Source organism: Lytechinus variegatus, chromosome 13, assembly GCF_018143015.1.
Source record: "Lytechinus variegatus isolate NC3 chromosome 13, Lvar_3.0, whole genome shotgun sequence".
Classification (NCBI taxonomy): Eukaryota; Metazoa; Echinodermata; class Echinoidea; order Temnopleuroida; family Toxopneustidae; genus Lytechinus; species Lytechinus variegatus.
Window position 1 is genome coordinate 32213637 of NC_054752.1, and position 18209 is coordinate 32231845.

General features: G+C 34.3%; 1 protein-coding gene across 4 annotated transcripts in view; it reads left to right on the forward strand.

Annotated features, from left to right (window-relative positions):
• Nucleotides 1-18209, forward strand: part of LOC121426467 — a 51552-nt gene that overhangs the window by 14449 nt on the left and 18894 nt on the right. Inside the window, exon 3 of one of the 4 annotated variants that reach the window (XM_041622785.1) lies at nt 6164-6261. The exons of 1 other annotated variant lie outside the window; for it this stretch is intronic. The gene's annotated coding sequence lies outside the window, so the exon portion shown is untranslated. Of the gene's footprint in view, nt 1-5969; nt 6262-15379; nt 15566-18209 lie in introns of those variants that run through there. 2 more of the 4 variants (XM_041622787.1, XM_041622788.1) reach the window with 2 other exon arrangements.

Consider the following 18209-nt stretch of genomic DNA (forward strand, 5'->3'; position numbering starts at 1 on the left):
CATATATTTCATAGTCTCTAATTTCCCCAATAATTTGATAGCAGTAAAAAAAAAATCATAATTTAAATTTCATGTTCTGATATTTTATCATTCGATGCAAGTTTCCTGATTGACATGTACTTGAACTATTTTAGTGGATTAGAATTGGAATAATTCTGAGCACTTCAGCCAGGGGTCAAATTGATCGAATGCCACCCAAGGCAATGGTCTCTGATGCCCTCAGATTGCCCTTCAAAATATTTGTAACTTTAGACTTGGAGCCAAAATAAGTGCCTTTTTTGCCCGATGCCTTTGTGCCCTGTGCTAATCCAGTGCATGTGTCCCATTGAAAAGTTCATTTGACTATTGATACACTTTTCTAATGGTCATGAATGCCTCTAAATCGAGCATCGCCTTGTTGCTTTTCCTTTAAGTGCCCTAGTAAAAAAAATGGCCTTGCCCTTTTGAATTCTTATTTCCAGCCTTGCTATTAGTATAAGGGGGGAAACACCTGGGATGTTTTCATGCATTCAGTTTACTTTAGTGATATCCTCAAACTTTATCTGAAGTTTCTGTTTGTACAAAGAGTGAGTACTGATTAGGCTATAAGCAACAACAAAAAAATAATGATGATTTTTAATTTATTTAGTATTATTATTTTGAATTTTTTTTGGGGGGGCTACTTTTTACAACTTCCTGCCTAAAGCTGCAGTATTGGATAAGGTTTAACATTGTAATGAATGGGGACTTTTTTTTTTTTTAGTTTCCAGGGACCCGTGTGATATTTTCCCTGTTTTTTTTTTTTATTTGCCCTATAGAAGATAGGCCCAAGAGTATTATGTCTATTTAGTTTGGTGAAGGTCAATATTGGTAACAGGTGTGCTTAACTATCGCAGATAACTGTTTGCTAATTGTTTGCAAGCTGTTCATCAGTGTTATTGGATGCAGTGAAAGGTGACAAATAAAACATAGAGCTTCTAAAACTTCACCTGTCAATTGTACCATTGGGCCGGGACTGCCTCCCCCCTCCCCCCCTGTCAACATCCATGCCAGGCAAGGTCTCTTGAGCACCTCTTTACCGGTGAAACCCGTGGGACAGGATTTTCATGTTCATGTCCATATTGTTTCCTGCTACATTTATAACAATTTTTATATATTACTGTCATCATTAGTAACCCAATCGTGGCTAAATTGGATGGGTGAAATGTCATTGCTTACCTATAGCAGGGTAAAAAATGGGAAAAGGGTGGATTATCTTTATACATATGTATAAAGGTGATTTATCTTTTTCCCCAATTTCATTTTCTAAATGCATAGGTTGGCAGGTCTATCAATCAATTCATTGGAGTTCAATCATGTTTTTTTTTTAAATTTTGATTTTAACTTAACATACATGTATGATTAGGATCATTGTAGTCTATTAAAGTCTTCTTTCGCCAGTAGTGTGGGTTCACACCGAATTATCATTCAGGAAGAATGTCACTCAATTAGATGAAACATTAGAGGTTATCACTGCAATGCTACATTGTACAAATAAATAACAAGAACAATGAAAGCTTTAATACTACTAGGCCATAGAGCTAGTCTTTGACTTAAAAAAATCAGTGAGAGTGATTAGAGCAATTCCCTCATGTTCAAAGTGCAATAGGCTCCCAGATTTTCACCAGCAAAATGTTATGTCAACAACAGTTTGCATGATCAATAACATTTTACAAGGAATAACATAAATGATATATTAAAATCGGGTTTGAGCTGGTTTTGAAACATATGGCTTGCATATTGCATGTAGGATTAAAGGGGTAGTTCACCCTGACAAAAAGTTTGTTGTAAAAAGACCAGAAAAAATATTGGTGAAGGTTCGAGACAATCCAATGTTGAGTTTTTGATTTGTTATGTTATTACCGTATGTTATATTTAAAATCCTACATTTCATTTTTTAATGGTTAGTGATGACATATTTTTCATTTTCTTTTTTAGGAGCGGGTGTGAAATGTTTGTGTAATGATATACTGAAGGTCCAATGAAAACCATTCTCAATTTTCTGAGAAAATAACATTTCATTAATTTTTTACCATATGATATATATATGTACATGTACAGGTAGGAAAGCTGCTCGCATATGATGTCAAATCAAATTATTAAAATTCTAATAACATTTTTATCCTTTGATGGATTTTCCGTAAAATCTTTGCCAATATTTTTCTACTATTTTTACAATAAATATTTTGTTAGGGTGAACTTCTCCTTTAGAAACCTGGTGTAGTGTCGATTCAAGAAACATCTGTTAGCTGTTTGTGAACATTTCTGCTCTGGAATCATATTTTCCATTTTTATGAAGATTATTGCCTGTTTGTTTTGCACATATTTGTTCTAAAGACAGATGTCTAATTCCTAAAGAAACCCTTTGCAGTTTGAAAGAGAAATTGTAGTATTGTACTATTTCCATTTCAGGCTGTTTTTGCGTACTTGATTTTTTTCCAACTTAAAAGCTCCATCAACAATTTTTATAAATGAAAAGACCAAAAGAAAAAAGTAAGTAGAGCGTGAAATTAAAAATGTAATTAAAGTTTGATGTGAAATGTGGAAGTTACTATATGTACATGTACATTAAGATTTTGCATTATTAATTTCACAAAAAATTTAGTAAAACATCAAAGTAATGATGATATGAAAATGAGAGAGTCATTGATGTCAAACACTCAACTATTTCTTTGTACATGTATTTTGTATGAAGAAGAATCATATTTTACAATTTCACATATTCATGGGAAAACAAATGTTTTTAACCATTTTACATTAGTGGGTGAAAATGTGATTTTTTTAATTGATATAATACTAAACAAACATTCTGTGCTTTCTGATTTGCCAAAAATCCAAAGAGCAAAATATTCATAACTTTCTTCTTGTACAACTGAATTTTCGTGAAATTTTCAATGTTATGCTTTTTTGATTGAACTCTATTAATATTCCATCCATTTTTTTTGTTGGGGCAAACTTCTCCTTCAAGAAAACATTCTAAATGTCATAATTTCTTTAACCTCTTTGGTCAAATTCCCAGTTTCGTTGGTTGATTTTTCCTTTTTTTATATCCAGATCAACTCGTTATTGAAGTAGACTTGGTGTTTTCACTGTGTCTCTCATGAAATTCTTGAAAGTTTTTTTTTCCAGAATGTCAATTTGATCCTTTGTATTGTGTCCAAATCTTTTCAGAAAATGTCCTCAAGTTTGACAATTACATTTTAACTTGCCAGAAAAGACCTATTTTTTGTAACCCAAATATGAATTTGATCTCCTGCTTCTTGGCTTTATTGTGCCAAGATCTTGTCAATTTGTGTCTGGATTTTGAGATTGTTTGTCCGTGGCACAGTTAAAAATCCTTTCTTTAAGACTTACATGCATATTTTGCACTAAGGTTCGAAAGAGCATTAGAAAAAGGGAAAACCCCAGAGCATTCCTCTTCTCATTCTTCTGTTGGCTACTCTTTGCAGAGTGACCTTTCCAGTTTCCAATAAACCGAAATATATGCTTTAGTTTGATGTCATTTCTTTTTTTATTTCCCAGACTTCCTTCTTTAGATGTTATATATAGATATATCTTTATATTCTTCTTTGAAAAATACTACCCTCTATCTATTCATTTGTCAAACCACGCAATCACACGTTGTGTTTGTGTGATAGATGTATTGATTGGGAAGTCAAAATACTAAATTTGAGTTCTTGATCGATCAGTGCTGAAATACTCCCAGGGAGTGGAGATTGTGCATACATTCTTTTAATATTTTAGACTTCCTTCTTTCTCTGATATAAATATATAAATAAATAAATATATATATATATATATATATATATATATATATATACGTTTCATTTCTTCTTTGTCTTTTATCTCTTATTCTGTCAAACAAAACAATTTTTTATTCTTGTGTGTTATCAGGAAGTAAAATATACAATTTTTTTTTACTTGACTGCTGATTGCTGAAATACACACAGGGAGTGGAGATTGTGCATATATAGTAATTCTTTTTGTATTTTAGACTTCCTCCTTTCTCTGAATTTCATTTTTCCTAACATCTTTTATTGCACATCGATCATCTCTTCGTCCAAAAATTGCAAAGTACGTTTGTAGGAGTATTGATCAGGTCTTTTGTCATCGCATGGGGTTGTCGCGTCGGTTTGGGTTATCGCGAAATCTGATCATTCTGGAAAAGGACCCCCCTGAATTCCTGAAATATCGGGTCCAGTTAATCCAATGTTTTGTGAAAATTGTAGCAAAATTATTGAATGGCCTTGTATTCCTGGACCCAACATTTTGGGAATTTAGGGGGCCCTTTCCTTGAATGGTCGGGTAAACGAGTTTGCTCGACCAAACATGACAGCCCGATGTGATGATACAAGCCTTGATCTGGAAGTCTAAAGTACTAAATTTGACTGCTGTAATTGCATTCATAGAGTGTGCATGGGCAAGCCAGGATCAAATGACCAGATCAATATTGTATCTTTGAACTTGTGAAATTATTCGTTCCAGTGCTTAGGCTTAACACTGGGTCCGTATCTTGAGCGCGATGTATAGATTCAGAATATTACCATGCATTTATGTGAAGGTGTTGAACATTGATTCTGCTGGTATTCAGTTGCAGTGGGAGCTAGTGATATTCACCATTTGAATACTGCTCAGTGTAAAAAAAACCTGTTTAAAATTTTAGGCATACTGTTTAAGACTTTTGCTCTATTAACTATTGTTTAAAGTTTTACACAAGTCATTTTAAAAAATATTTTAAAAAGTTATAAAAAAAACCAAATTGTTTAAAAGTTGAAAAAAAATTGTTAGAATGACAGGTTTAAATGATGCTTAGAATTTCAAACAACGTATTTATAATTTTGGTAAATATTTTCTTCAAGCTTTCCATAAACAACAGACTATTAAACTTTGATGGATTGCCACTATAATTTCACTAAATTGGATGTGGTATTACTATTCCAGCTGCACAGAGCATACTATGAAATGATTATAAAAGTTACTGCAAATTGAATCTGCCAACACTGTGGCAGAGACGTAATTCAAATTATCTTGGTGTTAAAAGCAACATAAGGTGTGAAAGTGCATTGACTAACTGATAAAGAAGAATATGATTTTGTAGGGAACCCAAGGGAGGAATTATTATGTTTTTTTAGAGGCTTACTTTTTTGGGGGGAGCCTTGGACTGGTCTGGTTATTTCAGAGGCTACCTTTTCATTGCATGTCAAACTGATTGTCACCCAAAATCATTTTTTCACAATGAATTCTTCAGAAGTTCATTTATTTCTCATTCCTGGGATAACGGAATGTTTCTCTGAAAGTATAATAAAGTTGATTTTCCTCTTGATTGTAGAGTATAGATTCATTAACAAATTCTGAATCAAAATGATAGGAAGTGACTTTGTAGCATGGTAAGAAAAATTAACGGGGGCTTGGGGGGGTTTTGCCCCTGAAATATAAAAAAAGGAACCCTAGCTGGAATATCTCCTTTCACTGTAATCCAAAAGTTTATTCAATAGAGCAGATTAAGGAAGTATGTGGTGGAAAGTAGCCCCTGAATTTTTTTTTGGTCTGCTTTGCAGAAATAGTTTCTCCTAAAATAAGCTTTTAAGGATTATGGGATTATTTGGGCTTCACTAAATGAGGACTTAAGAAATAGGGAGGGGTGGATGCATTAAAAAGAGGAGTGTAAATATATTTTTACAAGAAGGAAAAGTCAAAACATGAATTAACTATAAAAAAAAAAAATTGATTGGCGGTTTAGTGTCCCTTGATAACATGCACCACCAGAAGAAATCCCCTATTAAGAAAATGGAATGTTCCCAAGGTGAAAGTAATCCAATGAGATTGCTTAGAATATTGGGTTGGCCCAAAGCCATGAATTGATGATACCCCTTAAGAACATGTGCTACAGGAACAACTCCCCTTCATAGAATATGGAAAGTTCCTGAGGTGAAAATTAACCAATGGGATTGCTCAGACTATTTGATTGGTCCAAAGCCATGTTGGACAGGATGCAGTACATGTACATGTATGTGCACATAGAGAAAAAGATAAAATATCAATGCAGAATGGAGATAGGAGTACACATTGAAATCTAATGGAGATGTGTACATACATGTTTTTTCAGTGCGTCTCTACTTGTATGCTTATCTGTCCCCTTCTCCAGGTAGTCTCAGTGTTGCAGACTTTGAATTTCTTGGACGGTAATTGAGTATGACAGTCATAGGAACCATTATTAAAGCGGACTTTTCATATTTGTTTATGGTGAGTGCTGCATTATTTCTGGTTTAATCTAGCATTGGAAATGTATTTTTTTTTAAGAATGAAGTCTTGGGATGCTTTCATTCATTCACTCATTCATTCATTTCTTTCTTTATTTTTCATGTCTTTTACTCATTTTATAAGTAGATTAATTACTTTTTTATATAATAGATTGAACTGTAAATTTTGGAGTGAAAACAAAATATTTTATCAAACATGCAGTCTACTTATTTGAATATTGGACTGCTTTACAATATTTATGTTGAGGGCTTACATGTACTCCATATATTGCAATGCACAGGGAGGATTGTTAGATATTTTGATATTTTAGTATTAAATGTTTTATGTTTTATTTTCACCATTATTGTTATTTTCATTATATTTATCATTCTTTTTATTATTCAGTAATATTAATGGCAGGGTGACCAGATTTCACAAAATGAAATACGGGACAATTGACAAAAGATCAACAAAGAAGCACACACAAAGTGTTAGACTTGTGAAAAAAATATTAAGAATCAGAAGGGAAGGTGAACGAAAGAATGAAGGAGAAAAATGAAAGAGATGAATTGAGAAGGAAAGAAAATAAAGGAAAACATAAAAAATAGCACAAAGTTAGAATAAAAGAAGGATGAAAGAAAGAATAAAAGAGATAAAAAAATTTTCCGTAATTCTTTGAAATGAATAAAGAAAGAGAAAGAAAGGGAGGGAAGGTGAATATAATATGTGTGAACGACAAAATAAAGGAGAGAATTAGAGGGGGAAAAGGGTAAGAAAAAGAAAGAGGAAAGAAACATGTTTAGTTCATTCTTCGAAAGAAAACAGGAAGGAAGGGAAAGAAAGAAAGAATAAGGGGAAAATAAGGACAAAAAACAAAGAAAGGAAGAAAGGGAGGGAGGGAAAATGAAGGGAGGAGAGAACGAAAACAGAGAAAATAATGGAAGGAGAGAAAGAACGAAAATAAACATGAGAGGCAGAGGGAAGAGAGCCAAGGTAATTATAAAGAAAGAAGGGAATAAGAACAAGGATATTTGATAAAGAAGGAAAGTAAGAGAAAGGAGGAAAGAAAGAAAAATGAACAGAGAGAGAAAAATGAAAAATGCTTAGGAAAAGAAAGATAGGAAATAAAGTTAGATGGAACAAAAAAGGGCATGCAGGAAGGCTAGGGTGGAAAAGAAAGAAAAGGGGAAAAGTTCAAACTTCAAGTAAATAAAAAAATCAAATCATTTTATAAAAATAATAATTTTATTTGGTGTTTTAAAATGTATTTTAAAAATTTCAAAATGTAAATGTTTTAGAAATGAATAAAATTTTTCAAATTGAAACATTATTGTCAAACTTAAAAATTAGATGAAACATCGCGGCATCGTACACACCAAAACTCCAAACGAAAGCTGAAACAACTAGATCTAGATTCTAGTTATGAAAACTCAATAACTTGTTCCTCCCATTACATCTCCAAATAATTAATCTGAGAATCCATAGTACAATGATAAGAATATTCCCCCGATTTTATGATTATTTTGGTGGAAAAACTATTTATCATGTGAGATTGTTTGCACCACTGAGAATTTGCTCCGATCCTACATGCCTATATAGCTTAGCTAGTAGCCTGTCACACACAGGCAGGAGGCCAGTTCGTTTGCAATGTATTGGGTTAGCAAGAAAATCACCGCAGAACTTGCAAGAGTTTACAGTTATCGATTTAATTGTTGTCCCTGCTTCGTCATCTGTTGCTTATTTAATGGAAATTCGTCACTTGTAAATGTATTTACTACATTTTTTATTTCAATATTCTGAAATACGGGACAAATAGGCGTCCCGGGAAGGGTTTGTCGGGACGCCGGGACAAAGGAGCAAAATACGGGACAATCCCGGAAAATACGGGACGTCTGGTCACTCTGTAATATTAATGGTGGCAGGAATGCTTGGGTTAATGCCAGACCAAAAGTTTGAGGTTAGAGTTTAATGTAAGAATTAGCAGTTGCCACGTGTTTGACTGTCGTGTATGTACCAGTACATCTGTACATGTACTGTGGTTGCCAAATGCATGATGCAGAAAGTGAATGCAAATTATCCATGGTAGTGTTTCTCATTTGATGCTCTTGGCGATAATATGTGCAAGTCACTGTCTTGTTTTAAGATGCACATGGACTGTAAGATGCAAGATAGTGGTCATTGTTTTTTTTTCCACCATGGAATTAACTTCTCAAGATGACGGGGCGATAGCTAGCTCACATTCTCACTTTCACAATTCGATCATTATCAAGTCAGGCTATATGAATCGTATGGAGGTTTATAGTTGTGAATGTTTTAATTCCATGGTTTTGAGAAATGGACAAAATTTATGTACTTGTTGCTCTTTGATACTTTGTAGTTGGAAATAATTTTTAGAGATATGTTTGTATTTCAAGTAAAAATTTAGATGGCATAAAGTGTGTTTTTCTTACATTCTACAATCGGTTTAGAAAATTAATTGGAAGGACGGGGGGGGGGGGGGGGTAAGAATTGTCTTCAGAATTACAGGTGCAAAGTATTTAAGGTGAAAACCTAAACAGGGGTACATGAATCTGGCACATAGAATGTTGAGAAGAAATATCAGGGGTAAGAGGGTTGAAATGTCAGAGGAAAAAAGGGCCACTATCAATTCCCTGCTATGGCAATGTTTATGTATCACAAAGTTTACTTAGTTTGTTTATTTATTTCTCCAGACATTTTTACTTCACATCTACTTACATCTGGGGCCTGTCTTACAAAGAGTCGCGATTGATCCGATCAATCGCAACTATGGAAAGTCAGCAAAGTCAACATATGAAATTGTTCTTGGTATGAATGTATATCCATAAAGTCATTGATTTCTTGACAATTTGATGTGTTTTTCCTTTGTTTACAAAGGACATTTTCCAAATTTCATGTAGAAAAATTTATGACACTGATGGAATTCCATAGGGTTACGATTGATTGGATCAATCGTAAGTCTTTGTAAGATGATGTTTTACTCCAAACCCTTATTTCTAGAGCACAAAACTAGCATACAAATGATTCAATTGGATGATCTCACGATTAAAAGTCAATACGTCAGTGTGTATCAGGGGGCCGTGGGGAGGGTGGGCTGGGGGGCTTCAGCTCCCCACTTTTTTCCAATATCGTGTACAAAAACGTAAGAATTACCATATGATTGTGATTTTTTGCTTGGTCAGCCCCCCCCCCCCCCCACTTTGAAAACCATTGCGCGGCCCCTTTGTATATAATGACTTGTCTACGCCAAAGCATGGAGCTTGCGTAAAACGAAGCCTTGGAAATTTATGAAATACCAGATACCAGTATTACTCTTCCCTATAGGGAATAAAATATAATATATTCTTGACATACATGATAGAAGCAATCCAGTGTTGTAATACTAGTCCCACCTACCAGTAAAAATGTAGTGAACAGGTGGAATACTGCAGTCAGGGGTTTTCCCTCTTCTTATATATGCTATGTTCACATTACTGTCGTAGAAGAGGAGATGCTCACATTAATGTCATAGAAGAGGAGATGCTTTTAAAGCATAATATACTTAGGATGACACAACATTTCCTCTGGCGACAATTGCTCCAGGCTTTATTTTGTTTAGGATATAGGGTTCATAGGGACAAAGGCCCACATTTTGTAGTCGGGTTTAACTTAAACTCAGGTTAAAAGTTGTGGTTTCAGTATGGATAGCCAATTGTTAAATAAATCACCAACAGTAGGGATACCATATTTCAGCTCATTTGGCTCTCAAATCATTCATAATTGTCTACGAAATATGAAAGGATGATTTTCTTCATCAATGAATCAGGAAAGAGCACAATAAACATAAGAAACATACAACTGAATAACAAAATTGACACTTTTGGCTTCCCCTAATTTTAGTTCAGAGTTAGACCATGGTCTATAAAGTTAAACCTGACTTCAGAATACGGGCCTTAGGGTTTTAGTGGGTTTTATGTTAGATTTAGGAGAGTGTATACATGTAGTGTTAAATCAGAGTTGAAGTTGGTCATTCCATTAATGTGTGGAATTTACAACAGAGCAATTGTCGCTGGAGCATATGTCATGGTACCATACTTAGACCCTGTCCTCATCTACTTTCTTGAATTGTTTTCTCTTAAACGGTGGAGAAAACCAATTTACAAGATCGCTTTACTCGGACCCCGTTCTTATTACCACCCTAAAACTAGTTTAGTGGAAACTAGTTCAACGTTTAACGCATAGAATTCCATCAAATGTCGGGTATTTACCGAAGCAATATTAATACACTGTTCCACGTATGCTTTTCTGTGTTAGTTATCAGAAATTATTGATTTTGAGCTAAGATTTTATGATTTTACAAAGTTCTGTTTACGTTAATGTACCAGATCTAGATGTATGATATTATTTTGACAATTAGCCTTGATTCAAAAGACTTTCTCATGAAATGACTGTTTGCTGCAATTACTGTCTTTTACCTTTAAAATGGTTTCCATCCAACTAGAGTTAGATGAGAATGTCTTAATATAATAAGCTTCTCATCTTTAAGTCTTGAAATCTTTAATCTATTTTAGGAATGAAAGTTCCCATTTCATTTGACACACTCTTCTAGCATGTTGCAGGACACATGGTATAATGGTTTCCCTTGTATTTTCAGATTAAAATATTTGAGGGGAGTTCTCTCCTTGAATACAAGTCTGAATGGAAAATGGTTAGTGCAGTGGATTTTATTTGGTCTCATTGCGATTATGCTATAAGAATATAGCCAGTTTGTTCCATTCATTTATTTTCAGACGTTGCAATATAAAATGTACAAAGGATAAAAAATGGATAGTGCTTCAAAACAATAGTAATATTATAAATAGGTTTGATAACAATCATGTAGACACGGACAATACAGATGAAATTATTATTTCAATTGGGGATGAGAGCTCTTCAGTGATGACCAAGAGATTTGTATGTGTAGGTCCAATTTTAATAGAGAGAGCGACCTTAGGTGCCTTGGGGGAGAAATTGCATGAGCACAGCTAATTAGCATATCATTTCAAACATATGTGCCTGGATAAGAACTGTATCAAGGCCTATAAGGCGGTGCTGCACCAGCCCGAGTTGCTCAATCTTGAGATTTTAGCCCGATCGGCCTTTCGCGATTAATCTCTAGATTCAAGAAACCCCATCTCCACCATCGCAAGAAGAGCTATTCCTGCTTGAGCAAGGCATTGATGCATTATGATTTGATGCCATGAATAAATAATCCTGAATGAGTGCACCTGCGAATTAGCAGGATAAATCGTAAAATAGCGCACTATTTTGCAAATAATCCCAAGTTGACTTGGGATTGCAATCTCGAGATTAATCCTTCGAACTAGCACGATATTCGCGTCTCCATTACAAATAATCTCGAGATTGTTCAGATTGGGATAATTTGCCGGATCAGAAATAACGCGCTAATTTGAAAACTTGGGCTGGCACAGACAGACATACAGTTCTCCAACGAGGAACTTTGCTCTTGTGAGGCACGGTCAGTACAGGTTTGGATGGTCGGTCATGAAATAGATAAGATCTCTTTGATTTGACTCTCTTTTCTCACCACAGCTGACAGTCTGAACACATAATAAGTGCCTCTCCAACTACTCCCCCCCCATCCCCACCATGTTTTTTGGTTGGTTCTGGGAAAATTCTCCCTGTGTTTTGTCATGACAGTTTATTTTCTTTACTTGTCTTTTTTTTTAAGCGCTACCCCCACAAATCCTTTTTTTAAGCGCTACCCCCACAAATCCTTGACCCACCCCCTGGTTCCTCTTTCAATGGTTCTCCACTTAATCTTCTTGAGATGTAAATATAGTATCTCCCATATGGCCATGGCCATAGATCTTTTTACAGCTCTGTTGATGGTTATTTAAGGAAGTGGCATATCCTTCATTGTGTAGTCTGAACAAATAGATTATGTTTTATGGAAACTTCATGCATCAATTTTGTTTGATTTTCAAGTTCAAGTTTAACCTGCAAATACGTTTTAGTACTGAATTGTAAACGAGGTTTATACCGTACATGTAATATTGATTTATATTGTTAACTAATCTTATTTCATAGAGAAAGAGAATGCCGAAAAAAAAATATAGAAAAGAAGAGTTATAAATTATTATTAAAATAAAATGTGTTAAGGGGAAGAGGAAGAGAGAGAGAGAGAAAGTGAATGGTGGTGTGCTGGCAGAGGGTTAGGGAGAAAAATAACACATTTTACAAAGCCAAAAGGAAAATGCTTTCACGAAAACGTCTGAACCGTGGAACTATAAAACCCATTGGCGTGTTCGATGTAAACAACCCTCAAATTTCATTCCAGCTTGTTATTTTCTCCCTCTGCTTGGCAAATTCCAAATGGGTTTGAGAAGGGAAATCCCCTTTTTAGGCGTGCAGTCCCTGGATGGGTAATGAGAGAATGGCTTTGAGAAGAAAATGAATAAGGGGAATTGGATCGAATTCGCACAAATCTAAAGCTCTGACAGATGCTCGTGCAGTTCTGCATGAGAAAAGGTCATTCTCTAATTCAATAAATATATTTAATTTCCTGTTTTGTCAGTTAACTTATATTTGTCTGTTTTCCTTTTAAGTGGAGGGGTGGGGGATGATGGGGGACTGAAGGACTTAGGTTTTATATCAGTAATAGTGAATTCTTTTACTAAATTTATTTTTGTCTATTTCTGAGCTTAAAAAAATTTATATTAGAAAGTGATTTGACATGTGAGTTTGAATATATTCTTTATGATTTATTATCATTATGCCACAATATGTGCTTCATTCTTATTTTTTAAGAGGCAATATTAATTATATTCCATTTTTTGAAGGGATGGTCCAGGCTGGAGATTTTTATATCTCAATAAATGCTGAAAATTTGATCAAAATTTGATAACAAATAACAAAGTTATTGAAGTTCAATGATTTGCCTTAATCCGATGAAACAGTTCTAGGCATGTCTTTATGATGATGATGTCATATCTCCACTTGTTCTTTTGTATTTTATTATATATGAAGTTAGGTTTATTCAGAATTTTTCTACCAAGAACTATAACTTTTGGATTGGCAGCTGATTATTGCATTAGTTATTTATTGCCACAACTTATTTCATCACAATGGAGACACATCATTTACACATGTATGAAAAAGATGAAACAATTATGATATCATGTGAAAACATAAGAAAGAGGAAAGTGGGGATATGACATCATCAGCCCACTGAATGAATATTCATGACATGACAGTGTGCAACTGTTTTAACAAAATATTGATTAACTTTGAAATTCAATCACTTCGTTATTTGGTATCCGATTTTGATGAAATTTTTTGCATTTAGCTCTGTGAATTTTACTTAATTCATTCAGATATTTTCAGCTCAGACCATCCCTTAAAGGACACCATGGTTATAATTTGTGATTAAGATAAGAAGTGTATGTAAACAATAAGGATAAATTAATCAGTATATTCTGGAATTTTTTTATCATTCTAGCATGCAGGAGAAGTAATAAAAAAGAAAAAAAACCTAGATATTTTGTTTGTAATCATTCACCCGTTAAAGATAAATTGTCATTCCGAATTGAAAAATTATGAATTAAAACACTTTTTATTTTATATCCTACACATTATGACTGTTAATGTTATAATGTAAATAATAATTTAGAATTCAATATAGCCAACAAGAATGATAACAATGCTTTCATTAAAGTTTTTTTTTGGTATTTCTTGTAAAGTCCACTCTTGTCAAATAAATTATATTTATTTTATAATATCCTTACATTTACTCTGATTTGGATTGTTTGTATTTACAATATAACACAAATATATTGGATCTCTTTTTTAGACAAGAGTTTTAAACGAAGATCAACCCCTTTTCAATGTTATCTTTCATGGTTTATTATTACCGGTAATTAATTAGATACCCTCCAGTCAGCATCACTGTTCAAATTCTTTACAAGACTGTACATCATGATTGTTCAGTAGATGTAATAAACATATTTGTCAATGGATACTATTAGCTATTTTACATCAAACTTTATTTTGACTGGACCGCCCAATCACAATAGAATAAAAAAATCTGCACTTTTTTGCTAACACCAGAGATTGAACAGATTCACAAAATGAAAGATATAAATTTTTAAATAAGATGTAATCACTATTAATACCCATGCAGACTTATGATTGGCCAACTTGGAGATGTCATGTATCGGATGGGTGGGACTACAGTATTATTCCATTACCGGTATCTCAAACACACAAAATGGCTCAAATGTCACATTGTTAATTTTGTATGGCATTTGGCATTTTGAGCATTTACAGTGAAAGAGAGGCCGGGCGAGACAAGCTCAAGAGCTTAGCCAAACGCTCAGCCAATTATAGTACCATATTTTGTCCTTCTTTCACTGTAAACTGGCACCAAGACCCACAAGATACCTAATTATAGCGCATTTACTTGAACATCATGAATTTTTAAGTGCTCTAAAAGTAATGCAGCATAATTACTCTGGCTTTAGCTGAGCAGCTGTTACGCGCACTGCGTTTCAAGGAATTTTCTCTTAGTGGTACCAATTCACCTCACCTAGGTTGAGTGCAGCACAATGCGGATAAATTTCTTGATGAAGGAAAACATGCCATTACTTGGAATCGAACCCATGTCCCTCAGATTGAAAGACGAGAGTTAAAGTCAGGCCACGACACCACCATATGTAAATGATAGGAATGTAATTCTTGGGAAGTGATACCTCATATTTTTATGGTATGTGTTCACTCATAAAATTCCTTGTGCATTCCTACTACCATGAGAAATTCAATATCATTTGGAAAGTTTTCAAATCAGAAAATTTTCCCTTGTAATCTGAAACGCTGACATGCACGTGTTTTGCTTACATAAATCTTTTCTGTTATTCCATTATTTCAACTGGCGAAATATGTAAATACAACTACTCAATCTTTTGAACATTTGCCAAGGTCGTCATGGGAATTTACACAAGTAGCCACTTCCAATGGCTCTTTAAATAAAATGCATGTATCCTGAATTGGTTGAAAATGAAAGAAAAGGAATTAAACATCTAGTTTGTATTATCTCATTCACTTATTTTAACAGGATTCTTTGAATAACCATAGGATGTGGTCAAGCATGAATTGTTTTACACAAATAGAGATAAGGTTGGGGGAGTTAGACATCCAGTGCAATGCAAAGTGCAACTGATATATTCTTTATTTTCAAGTGAATACAGAGATGAACAGTTCTCAATATTTCCTTGGGCATATACATGTGCATAATACTCTTAGACAACATATGGTAAGTGCTACATAATTTGATTATCATTGTAATCCATTGATAATTTACTGATTAAAATGTGAATGAACAACAGTTTTATTTTTTTCTCCTTTAAATGTACTACAGTATCGGGTATAAATTGACATATTTCTTACAAATGAGAAAGTCTAAAATGATCATGAAACGATTATAGGTACATTTACATGTATTTTGCATTTTCCTATTTGATCAATGAGTATCAATTTAAATCAATTTATGATTTACTTTGTTTGAATTTGAATATTTCATAGTACTGATATATTTTTACCTTGTTATTGATTATTTTGTTTGAAATGTAAACTTTTTCAATTCTACTTTTGCTGCAAATAAGTATTTTTAATAAACCATTCATGGTTTGAATTTAATTGAAAAAAGTATACATTTAGAAGGCAATACAGAGTGTATACAGTAAAGTCAATGTAATAGAATAATCCCCGGGTGCAAGTTTGATCAGTGAAAACATTATTTCAAATTTAAAAACATTTTGTTTTCTTGGTTCTTGTATTTCATCAACAATAGCGATATGACACTAAAATATACACATTTTTTTTAGGACAACAGTCTTTGCACAGAATTTTGAGATACATGTATTCTGGTTATTCATACCTGATGAAGAAGTGGGTGTTAAGTTTACAAAGAGTGGAATGCCAATTTTTTTTTTTTTATTTTGTATTTTTTTCTTCAGTTTAAGTTTGGGGAATCCCAGGCCCCAACAGGCATGAAAGGTGTTGAATGCATAAAATATGTTGACTCGTATAATACCCCTTTTAGGGGCCCCAAAATGGGTGTATCTATAGGAGTTGTACGAAAAATGGAATGAATATATGTATATGGTCATCAGGGTGAGGGGATGTAGAGAGGAGGAGGGGGGGGGGGTACTTTTGTCACAGAAGTGTGTACTTTGGTAATCCTATTTTTTAGCTTGATCATAAAGAGACACATAAGGCGGTTTCAGACCGCCTCGAAGTTCGCCAGTTCCAGGTATTCTCTGATCGGGAAATTTACCCGATCAGAAAATACCAGGTATTTTGGTAATGTGAAAGCAAACTACGCGTAATTTCCCGAAAGAAAATACCCGCTAAATAGTAGGTACTTGGCAAAATTACGAGAACTTTCGTGGGGATTTTTCCAAGGTCGCAGGTATTTTGGCGATGTGAAAGCAAATTACGGGAACTTTTATCCCAGCGTGTCGTTGGGCGCGGCGGCGTGGGTGGCTGCTGGGCTTGTGATTTGAATCTCCCGCCTTGCCTGCTTATCAGACCACACTGCGCATGCTCGTAACTTCGGGAACTTATCCCGAAGGATGTGTTTCGGGGCGGTGTGAATGCAGGAATAATAACGGGTATTTTTTAGCCTTAAAAAGTTCTCGTAATTTAACGGGGATTCTTGTGATCGAGGCGGTTTGAAACCACCTATAATCTCTCAGCTGCTGACCTGAAAGTAAGACATACTTTGCCCTGCACACCAACTCAATGGTGTGTTTGAGTACACCATTCTCAAACTCTTGCTTGTTAACTGTTGTTCACAACGTAACATGTTCTCTGCCTGCCCCTGCAAAAGCAAGATAGCTTCCTCTCCCCCCCCCCCCCGCCGTGCGCACCATTCCCTTTCTCGGCCATTGATGTATACGTTTAGATTTTCTATGAAAAATTGCTGATCTCTTGCACGTCATATTAAGGGGAAGCCTTAATTTGACTCTCTTTTTATAGTATTAGGAAGCAGGGGAATGGAGAAATACCTAATTACCGTAAAATGTAAACAATAAACTAAATTAGCAATGCTGACTGCGTTGTTGCCATTGTAATCTTATTCCTTTAATCAAATTTGGGGACCTCCCCCTCCCATATCAATAAATGTATATATTTGCGTATGTTCTGTACTATCAAAATTAGCTCTGTTGCAACAAACTTCCTCATTTTCCTCAATAAATCTACATCATGTATGCCATTAAATTCCCCTCAAGTACCAAATGTTTATTCAGTATGCAACTCAAATATTGATATATGCGGATAATATTTCCGATTTGTATACTTTGTACCAACACGTGTTGGTTAATGTTTATGGCAGTGATGATATTTGCCTCAATAAAATCTCCCATCATGTGCAAAATGAATAGAATGGATCAACTCTTACGAAATAATATTTTAAGAGTACTTTTAAACGATGATGCAATAATGATATCAGTGACATGTGTGGATTTGTCAGATTTGCATTTTCACAATACAAATGTACAATTGTATACCAATTCATCTTTTGTGACAAATCATGTTACCAAGCACTACATGGGACAGCTTGCCCATCAGTGTTTGTGAAAAGTTTGTCCATATATACTGAGAGATGAAAGAACTTAAAATTGATGCTTTAAAGTATGTGTGACATTGTTATTAGTTATTCAGCTACTGCTTTACATATATATTCGTATGACCAGGTAATGTCAATTCATTTATCAATATGAATTCATTTAAACACATACAAGACAAAAAGAAAGCACTCTTATTATCTAGTGGATCTTACATCTTAATCTTTAAGGTCACAAACTCTTGGCCAATTACCCCATAATTGCTTATCATCTGGTAAAGTTAAATCAATTTGTTTTTCACCTTCGGATAAAATTAGAAATGGCATA